Source organism: Canis lupus, chromosome 8 (assembly GCF_048164855.1).
Source record: "Canis lupus baileyi chromosome 8, mCanLup2.hap1, whole genome shotgun sequence".
Classification (NCBI taxonomy): Eukaryota; Metazoa; Chordata; class Mammalia; order Carnivora; family Canidae; genus Canis; species Canis lupus.
In genome coordinates, this window is record NC_132845.1 from 35,467,971 (window position 1) to 35,481,772 (window position 13,802).

Sequence of the window (13,802 nt, forward strand, 5' to 3'; positions counted from 1 at the left end):
AGATGGCTGTGGGTACTGAGACCAGAAGGGGAGCCAAGCAGCTTCCTCCTTCTCCCTTTGCTGAGGAGGGGGGCAGGAGGCCCCCTCCCCCTTGCCCTGGGGTGCAGAGGACTGGCACTCACTCTGGCTGCATCTGTGCTGGGCTGGCCTGGCTAGTTGAGACGAGCATAGCCTAGAACTTGGAGTGAAGAGACCTGGCCTCCTCCTCGCTCTCCCAGGTAGTCCTCTCTCTGGATCCCAGACTTCCCCTCTGTAAGCCAAGGGATCAGATGCGTTTGGTATGTGAAAGCCCTTTGTAAACGCCTAACTGCTTTACAAATCCAGGCTTCCTCAGAGGCAGGCACCAAGGCCTAAGCAGCCAAATCCAACCCTCACGGTCTGCACCTCCTGCCCACCCATACCCTCTGGCTGAGATTTTGTTCCTTTGGGGTTGGAAAAATATTCATCCCAGGCTTGTTGGACTTACAGAGACACTGCCTTGCCCAGCAAGGGCAGAGCCCCTCCCCTGTGGGGCCCATGGGAGACAGGTGGGGCTCTTGGCATTGGTGCCAGGATCCTTCGGAGGCGGAAGGAAACCCATGTTTTTGCCCAGCAACACTAGCACATTGAACAAACATTGCAAGTACTTTGGGCAGGAGAGGAGGGGCTCCCGGTCTAACGTAGCAGCACCCACCCCTTTCTGCTCGTCTGTCCACAGGGCTGCTTAATGCTTCTGTAACCTGCCTGGCTAAGGAACTGGCCTCCAGGGAAGCCTGAGCAGAGGGTTTGGATGTCCCGGGGGCAGGGGGTAGGGTGGGAAGGCAGGATTGCTGCTGTTCTCACCCCCCTACCCCACCCAGGACTTGGCAGGGCATGAGTGGGTATGTTATGAGGGGGAGTCCTGAATTGATCTGGACCCCACAACTGTCCCTCACCTCCACCCACTCCTCAGACAGGAGCTCAAGTCCAGCCTCTGCTGAGTCTGCTGCCTCCTTTCCCCTGTCTCAGGGGCCCTGATCCCCTCTTTCTGCAGAGAGAGTCAGGGCAGAGGGAGGCAGTGTTTCTGCTGGGTCTGTGGAGGAGGCCGAGGGCTGGGTGTACCCTGGCTGGCAGCCCAGGAAGCCTGAGCATGTAATTAAAAGATTGTATCTTCTCGGGTCTGCCTTTTGGGACAAGAGCTCCCAGTGTTGTCTTCGCTTTATGACCTCTGTTTGGGCACTTAGTCCCCTGCTGCCTGGCTCTGTTCTGTCCTCTTAGGCAGGGCTGGCAGCTCAGTTCAACTGGTTCTGAGCACAGGGAGGATAGACTCCCCTTCTCTCCTTGTAGCAGGGTGAGAGATCGGCCTCCCTACTGCTGGTAAAGCACCGTAGCATCCATCCTTGAGGGAGATATCCTCATTTTACAGAGTCCACCCAGCTAGTAAGTGCAGAGCTGAGCCTCTGATACAGCTTTGCTGAGGGTGGCACCTGCAGGGAGGACCATGGGTGGTGGAGATGTGGTGGATATACGGGAGAAGAGCTCCCTAACCCCAGCACTAGACCATGGCTTTTAGGAACTCAGATGGTCATCAAACACTTTGGCCTTCGCAAGACCATGAGACATCAAGGCATCGTGGCCTTGGCAGCCCCAGCTTCACCAGCCAGAAGTAGGTTAAGGCAGGCAAGTGTGCCCAGCAGGGGAAGGAACGAGCCTTTGGGGATGCCAAGGGAAGGGAGACACAGCAAGATAGGGGAAAGGTCAAGAGCTAGGAGCCCGAGTGCCTGGGCGATGCGGAGAGTGTTCAAGGGATGTGCGGTGGGCTGGCTGTGTGGCCTTATAGTCTTGTCTTCAATGCTGCTGGTCGGGGGGTGGAGGGGTATGTGATTCCTGGCCCTGGGGGCCTGAGCACAGAGTCCGTGTGTGTCCATGGGGACACCTCCTACTGATGAACTCACTGATTCTGCCACAGACCTATGAGGTGTGGGGGCCCATCCATCCTTTTCGTACAGCCAAATGGCTGCAGCCCAAAGGGGAAGGGGCTGCCCACAGTCTCCCAGGCAAGGGGGCAGCTGTCCCAGGTCTGGTGCGGCCGCCATTCACTAGCTCTGTGCTGAGCACTATATAGGGACGGTTGTTAGCCCATTCTACAGACGAGGAGAGCGGGACTCAGGGAGGTCTCACCCAGGGCCAGTAGCAGCATTTGAATCAGGTGAGTTTACTCCAGGGTCTTCATTCTTAGCATAACTGGTGCCCCCCCAACCCCTCATCCCACCAGACATTTTTGTGTGGTTTTTCTCCTTCTTGGCCTTGGGGTCATCAGACTACTTTTCTCATCCCCAGGGCCCCCAGGGGGTCATAAGCCTCAGACCGTGGGGAACCGGCTCTAAAAGAGGGGTGGGGGGCAATGGGGGAGAGGGTTGGAAAAGTCTTGGGGGTGGGTACAGAGGAGGTCTCCCTTGGAGACTAGGCGCCTCCAGGTTGTTGCCTGTTTGGTGACCCCAGCCAGGGTAGGGTTGGGTGAGGAGGCAGGGATGTCAGGGCTGGAGGTAATGAGGATGGCCCCCGGACACCATCCAGAGGCTTCCTGTTCTTCTCTTCGAGGGTTAAATCTGTAGGGCATCCAGGTCAGGTGTCCACTCAGCCAGCAGGCCTCATGACCTCCCTCAGCCTTGTCTCTGTTGCCTCACTACCAGCGTGGTGGTGGGCCGCGGTGGGCAGTGGTGGGCTGCTGGGATCCTGCAGTCTGTATGCAAGGCCTGCCGAGCTCCTGAGACTGTTGGGACAGGGATCTTGCCGGCACCTATGAGCGGTGTAGGAATTTTTAAAAATTATTTATTTAGATAAAAGATTTTATTTATTCATGCAAGAGAGAGGCAGAGACACAGGCAAAGGGAGAAGCAAGCTCCCTGCGGGGAGTGGATGTGGGACTCGATCTCAGAACCCCGGGATCACAGCAGGGAGGGCAGATGCTTGACCATGGGGCCACCCAGGCGTCCTGGGGTGGTAGGAACTATCACACCTTTCTGGGAGGTCAGGAAAGGCCTAGAGGGCAGGTCCCTTAAGGATGAAAAAGCCAGACCAGGCATGAAAGGCAAGGCATCCCGGGGGTGGGAATCGCAGGGACAAAGGCAGGGTGGCAGAGCAGAGCCTTTCAGGGAATCAGGAGTCCTCCGGGTAGATGGCGTGAGGAAGAATGAGAGGGAGGCGCACCTGGGCCACGTGCCCGTGGGGGCCTGAATGCCCGGCTGCAGGGCAAGGCCTTCCGGCCAGGGACCGCCCAGCCGCCGAAGCCTTGAAGCCGGCTTGTGAGGTGGTCGTGCTCGCTTTTGGAAAAGCCCCCTTTGGCTGCAGGAGTGGCTTGGGGACAGTGGTCGGGAGGTGCCAGGCAGAGGGCGACACCACACTCTTCATGGAGGAGTCTATGATGAGCGGCCTGAACAACTGGTTCAGTGGTGCGACGGTCCTGGCCTGGGCTGACAGGTCATCCTCCCCTTAGCTGGAGTGGGGCCGGCTTGGCCGGAGAGGGGAGCGGGCTCGAAGAGAACCAGATGCAGCTGGAGTGAGTGGGGTTGAGGAGGCTGTGGTTTTGCAGATGAGTCAGTTGGCTGTGCCCTGTGCCAGGGCTGGCAGCCTCTGGGATTCAGGCAGGGATTCAAGGAAGGGCTGGGTGCGAGGGAGGGGTGAGGGGCTGCCCCAGGGAGGCTGTGGCTTGAGAGGTACCAGGCCAGCCTGGCCTCCCACCTCTGTTTACACCCAGGAGGCACTCCTGAGCTGCTTTCGGCAGGAGGCTGGGCAGCCCCGGTTAACACCTGCAGTGCCAACCCTGTCACGCCCAGCCCCTCCCCCAGGTCCTGGCATTGGGACGCAGGGCAAGCCTTCATTTCCTTTCTCTCTCAGGTAAACCTACCCTTGGCTCCAGCTCTCCTAGCCTGGGAATCCCGGGGCACTCTTGGTCCTGATGCCAGGCCCAGGGGCCAGCGTCCTCCTCCAGACTTGCTTTTCCAAGAGGCCCCACCTCTGCCAGCTGGCTCGTCCGAGACAGGTAAGTAACCCACCAAGATCAGCGGGCTTCCCAAGAAGGTAGCTAAAGGCTGGGTTCCATCAGGGGAATGGATTCTAATGGTAGCAAGCATCCTGACAGGCTGAGGGCGGGGAGCATGAGGGTGCTGTCATGGGGTTAGGGGCTGTCGGAAGCTATCCAGACCACAGCTCTGACACCCAGCAGTCTGGACAGCTAGCTGGGATGGCCTTCCCTCGGGGCTTCCTGGAACTATGTTTCGAGGGTCCCACATGGAAATGGGCTGGCTCTACAGGAAACGGGGCTAGATTGTTGGCCCTTGGCTCAAGGGAGGGAGGGCAGGAGGACTGCTGGTGCCATTGTCCTCACCAAGCTCGAGGCCCCAAAGGTCAGAGTGAGTCATTGATCTACGCTTGGCTGCTCCCTTGGCTCCCTTGGAGGGGAGGGAGGTCTGAGGGAGAACCCAGGGGGCTTCTCTGGGACCAGGGACCAGGGATAGCAGTGAAGGCAGAGGTGGCTCTAGGGAGACTCCATGGACAGTGGGGGAAAAAAAGACAGAGGCAGGAAAGATGACTCCATGAGCTGTCCCTTTCTTGAGTAAAGCAATGAAGAGTGGGTGGAGCTGAGGGGTTGTTGAGTAATGTCCTCACGGGGGAGGCTGAAAGGAGAAGGGCATGTGACCCTCGGGTGGCTCAAGGGCCAGTGAAGTCATTCTTTCTCCTGGCCTCAGCTTCTCCAGCTTCTCAAGATGACAGCCCTCCTGATGTAAGCTCTTTCTTAATGACACAAGACCAGTCTCTGGCTGGCCTTCCTTCCTTCCTCATTTCCTTCCTTCCTTCCTCCCTTCCAACCACAAACAGCCACCCAGGACAAAGAGGAATAGTGCTCTTTGTCTGATGGGCAGAGTGGTTAATTGCTATTGAGTGAGTCCATATCTAAGCATGTGGAGGTCCGGGGGCAGAGAGATGGGGGTGCCCAGAGAGAGGGGTTGGCTGTGCTGGGTCATACAGGGAGCCTTCACAGAGAGGGTGGCATTTCTTAAAGGAAGAGTAGTGATTGACAGGAAGGGGACCTCCGGACAAAGTGTAGGTGGCACCCTGGGGCCAGGATGACGGGCAGAGGCACAGGGGTGTGGAGATCACGAGGACTGGATGAGCAGGGGGGGTTGCTGTAGATGGGGCAGCGATCACCAAGCCACCCTCTGGACTTGATGTTGGGTGAAGAGTGAAAGAACCTTGACGTTGGTCCAGCAGAAAGACCGCGGGACCTGAAATCAGACCGACTGGGTTCAAGGGCAGGTTCTGACACCTAGCAGCTGCCAAGCCACTTAACACCCTCAGTTTCCTCCTCTGTGCATTGAGATCACTGTGATGCTGGGGTTTCTGTAAGGATCAGACGTGACAGTGCTGCACAGGCTGCAAATAACTCTGCAAATGCGAGGTGTCCTTGGGATAGCACCTCACCAGCAGCCCCACTTCTGTGTTGACCTTTGCGGGTGCCATTTCCTAGGGAATGGCCACAGAAGGCTGCTCTTACCAGGCAGGTTAGCATTCCTGCAGGCGGTGAGCTTTCTGACCTTTACTGCCCGCTCTGTGGAGTTGCTCGGTTTGGGATCCACGGCTGCCCACCCCACGTCTTGGGGGCCTGCTCAAGTGATCCTGGAGGTACTGAGACCAAAGCCTGAATCTGGAATTGCACAATGCTCTAGAGCTAATTCTAGGCACTGAGACAGTGAGGCAGGAGAGGGTAGGGCCAGTACACCCAGCACACCCTGACCAGTGGGACTGGACCCTGTTGCCACAGGACAAAATAGGACAATGGGGCAGCGGGTGGGTGAGGCCAGAAGTGGGTGGACACATGAGGATGTGGGTGAAGGACAGGGTGAAAAACAGATGAACGGGGCAGGTGGAGCCTTCACTCCCCGCACGGCCCCACATTCCCTACGCCGGCCCCACACCCCGGTCTCAGCATCTCAGCTTTGGGCCTGCCTAGGAGGTAAGGCTGGAGGCGGGGAGGAAAAGGATTTTTTAGCTCTTAGTGCCTGTGATGCCTCTCCCTAGCCCTGCTTTCCCCATGCTCTACTATGGCAGCAGGTTCAGGTCCCCCCGGCCCCTGGGTCACCCTAGCTTAGCCTGGACAATGTCCTGAGTGGTCTGTGACTCAGCAGTTTTTGCCAGAGGGCGGGGCCTCCGTGGGCTGCTGAGCTCAAGTCCCCACAGGGCTGAGGTATCTCAAGCCCAGGTGGTCCTTGGCACCTGCCCTGGCTCCTGTACCCCCCTAAGCCCCTCATCTGCTCATGGACTCTGAAGGTCCCTCTGTCAGCAACACTGTGGTGCCAGGACAGGGCTGTGCCCAGTGACTCAGCCTGGCCCTCTTCTTTGTACTGAGTAGGTGCCATAAATATTTGTTGAATGGAGTTCTTGCCTCTGGTTGGGATTTTCCACTGCAGCCAAGTAGCTGCTCCCGGCCCTGCCCCAGGCCTAGCCCGTCTCCACGGCTGCCTCTCACACACTGTCCCTTCTCTTCCCTGTCACATCCTGCTCTTCCTCTGACACCCCTTCAAACTGCTCCTCCAAACCTCCATCTCCTGGAAGTCTTCTGCTTCCCCAGGGGTCCAGCAGCCTCCCCCTGGGACCCCATCTGCCCAAGAGCCCTGGCAGCTGTGCCCAACATGTCCCTAGTGCTCATTTCTGCCTTCTGGTCACCATTGTCTTCCTTCCTCTGTGGGTGTCTCGGTGGCATGGCTGAGAAAAACAGGCCCAGGAGCAGAATCCATGGTGAAGTCCTGTCTGTGGGGACCCGTTGGTGGGCCTCCTGGCAGCAGGGCAGAGGGCCAGGGCCAGGCTAGACTACATGAGACCAAGACTTCAGAGTGGGGAGAAAAAGGATCTCTCCTAGGCCAGATGGCCACGTATGCTGGTTGCTCAGGGCAGGTCTGGCTCTGGCCTGATGACTGAATAGCAGTGTAAGCTGTATGGCCACTCTGGAGGGGCTGCCATGGGTGCCCAGGGCATGGGGAACCGAGCTCATGGCCTGCCTCCAGGGCCCAACAGGGCGACTCACTCAGGTTGGCAGCTTTCCCCTCTTGAAGAGGGTCCTGAGCATCAGTCCCCTGACTGAGCCTGGGTTTTAAGATGGAGGCAGATTCATGAGGTACGCGGTAACAGGACAGCCCATGCTTGAACTGCAGCGAGAATGGCAAGGGGATGTGTGACAAGCGTGTGAGTAGCAAAGAATGTCAGGTGAAACCGGGAGAGAGCTTTGCAAGCCGTAAAGTTCCTGGATATTCATGATAACAGCTAACCTTTATAGGGGACTTACCACATTACCAAGCAAGCCAATGACGGGAATCATATTATTGCCCCCCATAGATGAAGAAGCTGGGGTGTGGAGGGATTAAGTAACCGATGGTCACACTGCTAGGAAGCCAAACTCTAGAGCCACTGTCTTTCTTTTTTTTTTTTTTTTTTTTAAGATTTTATTATTAGAGAGAGAGAGAGAGAGAATGAGCAAAAAGGAGAGAGGAAGGAGCGGGACTCCCTACTGAGCAGGGAGCCCTATGCGGGACTCGATCCCAGGACCCCGGGACCATGACCTGAGCTGAGGGCAGACACTCAACCATTGAGCCACCCAGGTTCCCCAGAGCCGTTATCTTAAACACTACATGGCCATGCCTCATATCTGAAGCTTCAGTGCAGCTGAATTTTGTGAAGATGAAAATAAGGCCATGTGTGTAAGTTTATAAACAGTAACAAATGTAAAGTATTTTGGAACTAACTTGTGACAACCCATGGGGTTCTAGGATTTTATCCACAGTCATGCCATCTTCACACCACAGCTGAATTATTATACCAGTATCCCAGCCAGGGCTCTACTTTTAGCCACTCTCATCTCACATCCATCCTTCTCGGAACTGCTCAAATATTCTTTTTTAAAAATTTTTCATTTCTTTTTTTTTTTAAACGCAGCTTTCTTTCTTTTTCTTTTTTGTATATTTTTTTTATTGGAGCTCAATTTGCTAACATATAGCATAACACCCAGGGCTCATCCTGTCCCCCTCAGTGCCTGTCACCCAGTCACCCCCACCCCCCACCCACCTCCCCTTCCACCACCCCTTGTTCGTTTCCCAGAGTTAGGAGTCTCTCATGTTCTGTCTTCCTCTCTGATATTTCCCACTCAGTTCCTCTCCTTCCCCTATGATCCCTTTCACTATTTTTTATATTCCCTGTATGAGTGAAACCATATAATAATTGTCCTTCTCCGATTGACTTACTTCACTCAGCATAATACCCTCCAGTGCTGCTCAAATATTCATCGTGGTTTTTACCACTCTCAAGAAGGGCTGACATGATAGCCAGTGAGATAAGGCCGGAAATAGAAATGGGAAGTGGAATAATGGAAAAAAGAACTGGGCAGTTTTTCTTTAGTCACCAATGATAGGAGAAAACGTGGGAGAACTCACTGAAGGGCAAATATTTTACGTGACTAAAAAAAAATAGCAGCTGATGCCTATGTAGAACATTCGCTGTGCCAGGCCCTGTTCCCAGTGCCCTGCTCACATTGCCTGGGAGTGGACACTATTGTCCTCATTTTGGATGAGGAAACTAAGGCAGAGAAGTTTAGGGGCTTGCCCCAAACCTAGGCAGCTTGGCTCCTTTGTCTGCTTAGCTCTTCTGCTATTTTTTTTATAAATCTTTTTTTTTTTAAAGATTTTATTTATTTATTCATGAGAGACAGAGAGAGAGAGAGGCAGAGACACAGGCAGAGGGAGAAGCAGGCTCCATGCAGGGAGCCCGACGTGGGACTCAATCCGGGGTCTCCAGGATCAGGCCCTGGGCTGAAGGCGGCACTAAACGGCTGAGCCCCCCGGGCTGCCCAGCTCTTCTACTATTGACAGCTTTCCTAATGTGCCAGTAATTTCTTCCTGCAAAGTATGTTAGGAGGGCAACATACAATCATAATAGCCATCAGAGGCGTGACACTTCCCGCTTTGGTAGCACACTCTGGCCCCTGTATCCCCTAGCAACAGCACCTGCACATGCTCAGAGTCTCACGCACAAAGTCATCATCAGCTTCTGGTCCCTATGCCACTAACAGCACGGTGCCCACCCCGTGCCTAGGGATCAAATGGAGAGGAATGTTGGCCTTGTCCTTTCCTCCGTGAGAACACATTTGTCCACAGCAGCCTAGTTTATAGAGGTTCACCTCTGCCTTCTACAGAGACAGCCAGAATCTTCTTAAAAGCGTTTCGGGAGAGGGCCTTTGGTAATTGATAGACCCATCTGAGGAGATCCTCCTCAACAGAAGGACAGAGTGCCCTGGATGAGTATTGCAGACCCCACTTTCTTATCAGAAAGTAACTCCTCGTAGCCATGCCAGGCCTGAGAGCAGAAGTGGTGGCCTCCCAGTGTCTGCAGGACCCAGGGGAGGCCTGGGTGGCACCATCTTGGTTTGCTAGTAGAGTCCATGGATTATGGCTTCCCTCAATCATATGGAAAGATTTCCAGGGCTGAGACTACTCCTTCCCCCAGTAATCATTTATGCGGCACCAAATAACAGTCTGAAAGGAACAGGGTGCTAATTTGTTGATTGACTGAGCTATGATGTGCTCTCCAGAAGCAGTTGAAGGAAACAACGTACGTCAAATATCTTTTATGCGTACCCAGTGTGTTAAGTACTTTCCCATGTCATCTTATTTATGCCCTGCAATAACCTCACAGAGTAAGTGTTGTTATAGTCACTAGAGATGTGAGTAAACCAAGGTTTCAAGAGGCTGAAGAACTTTCAGTAAATATTGTGGCTGGAGGTTGAACACAAGCCTAAGTCTTCCCACTGTGTTGCACTGCCTCCATAGGAAGACACTTCTCTGTCGTCTCGCTGAAGGGACCTGGAGCTGGATAGGGTATCTATCTGGTTAAGGCATCTCCCCAAGAATGACAGTAGGCAGCCACCGTGGAACACTCCCCGCTATGATGAGAAGATTGCAGGGCAGGTGGGGGGAGGGGCAGGGTTTCCAAGGACCGCTCGCCAACTCTGGACAACACCAGCAGCAATGGCAGGAGGGTCCCCGCCACCACATCAGACTGAGCTTGTGTCAAGCACTCCTCGGGTGGTGCGAGCCCAGCAAGGCCTATCCTGCACCTGCCAGCTCTAGTCTTTCTTTGGTGTTCTGAGCCCTCCGCACGATGGGACAGGCCCTGGGACGCCCTGCTGAATGCCCAGATGCTGGTGGAGTGACCAGGAAGGCGGGAGTTCGGCTTTGGTCCCTAAGGCCAGGCCTCCTCAGGGAGGACAGGGAGCTTGTGGAGACTGTCACTGCCCTGCCGCTCCCTTGTCCCTACCAGCCGCCCCACCCCCGGTGCTCATGCCCTTCCCTGCAGCTTTTTCAAGGGTGGAGGTTTGGCTGGAGCAGGAGTGGGGGAGGAAGGGGGTCAGGAGGTAGGGACCCATGAGGGGGAGGACCAGCACGCCCAGAGCCGCACTTTCTGAGCTCCCACCACGCACCAGGATGATGTCGAGCGCTTGGTGTCCGTCATTTCTCTGCCTCCTCATGTCCACCTAGGGCTGGGCACTCTGATGATCCACCCTGCACTGGCTCAGGAGCTGAGGCTTACGGAGACTCGAGTCCGGGTCGGTCTGCCTCTCCAGCCAGTGACCTCGCCGCGACATCAGAGAGAGGGCCCAGGGAGGAGACGGGGAGGGCTCCTCAGGCAGGGCAGGTTGGCCCAGAGGCCACTATAGTCCCGGGTTCCCCATTCCTGTGGCCCCCTATCCTGCCACCCCTGACTGTGCACTCCTCCGTTTGGCTGGCCTGCCTCATTTAGGGACCTTTCTGCCGTGCTCTTTGCTCCCAGGAAACCCTGCTCCCTGCCCGATGTTTCACACGGAGGCAAAATGATTCTGGGAAAAGCACCGCATGTAGAAGACCTGGCTCTGTCTTCTCTGTCTTGATGCTAAATACATAGCATCAAGGGGTCTCTGAACCCCTTACTACACAGAGAAAACTAACCTGGGAGGAAGAGCCTAGAATAGTGCCTGACGTATAGTAGGTGCTCATTAAAATGTTCATTTGTAAAAGCAGAGATTATAACCCCACTTTACAGTCACTGATAAGTCTGGATGAATATTCTGTATATAAAAGCTCAGGAAACGGTGAAATTAATTAATTGTAAGAGTATTAGTATGATCTCAGGAATGTGTGTGTTTTATGAGGGCAAAGCCTTGAGCCAAGGGATGAGGCCTTGACTGGCTGGGAAATTTTCCTGGGTACAGAAAGTCCCCACTGTTGCTCTTGGAACACACCTAAAATCCCGCAGTTTGTCTCTGACTGCCTCCTATGAAGCAGGCAGCTGTGCTGAGCTGGTAAAAGACTCTCACAAGGAACCCCAAGACTGGATACTTCAGGTCTTCAGAGAATTTACAAGGATCTTGTTTTCAGAGGGAATAACCCAGACCTGAGTGGCTGGGAGGCTATCCTCAGGGAGGGGGGACCACAGGGAGCTCCAGGTACTACCACCACAGTGCTCTCAACTGGCTCCCCGAGACCAGACAACAGCCAGACAGGCAGACAGACGTGCAATGGGAAGGGGCTGTGGTTGCATACTGCACCTGGAAGTCACAGCCCCTTGGATTCCCCTCAACCTGTCAGGCACTTGACTCCCAGCTGACCCACCTGCTAGCACTGAGAACCAGCTGCCTCCCTGCTGAAAGCACGCAAGTGTCACTCAAGGCTTGATGTTTTCACCCAACAGCTCCGAAGGGACAGAGCAGGGCTTTACAGCCAATTGTGTGAGCTCCAACACCCAAGTTCTGTCAAGTGATGTTGCTTGCGACTAGCATCATCTTTTACAAATTTTTTACTTTAAATTGTGGTTTAAAAAAAATGCATAGAGTGGGACACCTGGGTGGCTCAGTGGTTGAGCATCTGCCTTTGGCTCAGGTCGTGATCCCAGGTCCCGGGATTGAAGCCCACATCGGGCTCCCTGAAGGGAGCCTGCTTCTCCCTCTGTCTGTGTCTCTCATAAATAAATAAATAAAATCTTAAAAAAAATACATAGCATCAAATTTATCACCTTTGTCTTTAAGTGTACAGTCCAGCAGTATTAAGTCTTTTCACATTGTTGCGTATCAGATCTCTGGCACTTTTTCATCTTGCCAAACAGAGACTCTGTGCCCATTGCTTGACAGTGCCCTATGCCCCTTCCCCCAGCCTGCCCCCCTCCCACTTTGTCTCTATGGTTTTGACCACCCTAGTACTTTGTGTAAGTGGAACCATACATTATTTGTCCTTTTGTGACTAGCTTATTTCACTCAGCATGATGCCGCCAAGATGTTGCAGCATGTGACAGGATTTCCTTATTTTTTTAGGCGGCCTAACATTCCACTGCTTGCGTGTATCACCTTTTTAAAATCCACCTATCTTTCAGTGGACTGCTTAGTTATTGTGAATAATGCTGCAGGGAATATGGATAAGCAGTACCATCCGTTAAAGCAAGGACGTTTGCACGTATGTACCTGTGCATGAACACATGTACAAGCGAGTGCCAAGCACACACACTCCCACCAGGGGTAGACCTGGGCATGACCTGCCTTTGCTTATACTTCAGAACAAACCAACTCTTTGCAGCAATCACATTTTCATGAAATAACATCAGGTATTAAAAACTTTTGTTAAATTAATTGGGCATTAAAACACAATAGAAAAAGTCTTTTAAACTTTTCACTGGGTTCAAAAGAGTGGGTTGATTTTATTAATTAAATTGCTTTGGGATTTAAACCTTTTTTGATTAGCTTCGTATTTTGAAGCTGCCGGTCAGATTTTCCCAGGGCTGGGGCAGTGGCACTTGGCCATGACATGTGTTTGGAAGGACAGTGACCCCTTTCAAGGATAGGCTGTTCCACTCTCCACGAAGATGGAGGCTGGGGAAGCTTTCCGTGAGTAAGAAACACAAATACGCTTTACATCTCAATCCCAGACATATACGCGTGATGTAACTGACATGAACGTTTTCTGAAACACCACCTAACCTCCTTCTGTGAGATGTTCTCACATTTTCCAATCCAGTGTTGTTTGCAGCGAGGACTGTGAACTGCTTATCACCAGCCAGGAAGGAAATAAGGGCAGAAATTAAGAGTAAGTGTTTACTGTATGAAAAGATGCTTGACATCATTAGCTATCAGGGAAATGCAAACGCAAACCACAAAGAGATATCACTTCATGCCCACGAGGACGGCTATAAGATAAGTGTTGATGAGGATGTGAAAAAATTGGTTGAGAATGGGAAATGGTACAGCTATTCGGGAAAACATGTGACGTTTCCTCAAAGAGAGAAGCACAGAATTCTATGACCTGGCCACTTTACTCCTGGGTGTATGTACTCAAGAGAAGGGAATATGTATGTCCACTCAAGAGCTTGTATGTGAATGTTCACAGCAGCATTATTCGTGACAGCCAAAAGGTAGGCACAACCCAGATGTCTATCGATTGATGAATGGGTCGACAGGATGGACTGGATCTACTCAATGGAATGGTACTGGGCCATAAAAAGAGCTGAGGTACTGATCAGTACTACAGTGTCAACATACCTTGAAAACACTATGCTAAAAAAAGAAGCCAATCATAAAAGATTACATACTGTATGATTCCATTTGCATGTAGTATCCAGAACAGACAAATCTCAAATAGAGAAAGTAGATTAGTGATTGCCAAGGGCTGCAGGAGAGAGGCTGGAGGGGAAGGGGACCGACTGCTAATGGGTGGAAGTCGTCTTTCAGGCATGATGTGAATGTTCCAAAATAGACTGTGGTGGTGAGGGCACAACTCTGA

General features: G+C 53.2%; 1 long non-coding RNA gene across 2 annotated transcripts in view; it reads left to right on the top strand.

The window, feature by feature from the left end:
- Nucleotides 1-13,802, top strand: part of LOC140638131 (uncharacterized) — a 39,020-nt gene that overhangs the window by 3,189 nt on the left and 22,029 nt on the right. For both annotated transcript variants that reach the window (XR_012035315.1, XR_012035314.1), the window contains exon 2: nucleotides 3,856-4,000. This is a non-coding gene — a long non-coding RNA (uncharacterized lncRNA). The remainder of the gene's footprint in view (nucleotides 1-3,855; nucleotides 4,001-13,802) is intronic.